We start from the raw sequence: 500 nt of genomic DNA, 5'->3' as shown, positions 1-500 counted from the left end.
TCAAAATTCACAGGGAAAGAAAGTAGAATGGTGGTTGCCAGGGGCTGGGTGGGGGGGACAGGGAAATAGAAAGTGAGTGTTTAGTGAGCTGAGTTCCATTTGGGGAAGATAAAGTCCTGGTGCTGGTGGCGGTGATGGCCACACCAGTGTGAACGTAGTTAATGCCATGGCACTGTACACCTGGAAATGGCTTAAATGGTAAATATTATGTTATGTATATTTAATCGCAAAGAAAAAAGGAATAAGGAACTTATATGTTGCAACAGGAATGAACCTTGAAAACATCACGAGGGAAAGAAGCCAGACACAAAAGGTCACATATTGTATGAGTCTGTTTATACGTAATGTCCAGAATAGGAAAACCCATAGAAATCAAAAGTACATTAGCGATTGCAGGGACTGAGGGGAGCAGGAGTAGGGATGGACTTCTTATGGGTATAGTGCTTCCTTTTGAGGTAATTAAAATGCTCTGGAATGGGCCGGCCCGTGGCTCACTCGGT

The sequence above is a fragment of the Galeopterus variegatus genome, unplaced genomic scaffold (assembly GCF_000696425.1).
Source record: "Galeopterus variegatus unplaced genomic scaffold, G_variegatus-3.0.2 Scaffold8616, whole genome shotgun sequence".
In the NCBI taxonomy this organism is placed as follows: domain Eukaryota; kingdom Metazoa; phylum Chordata; class Mammalia; order Dermoptera; family Cynocephalidae; genus Galeopterus; species Galeopterus variegatus.
This window is presented reverse-complemented; position numbering follows the sequence as displayed.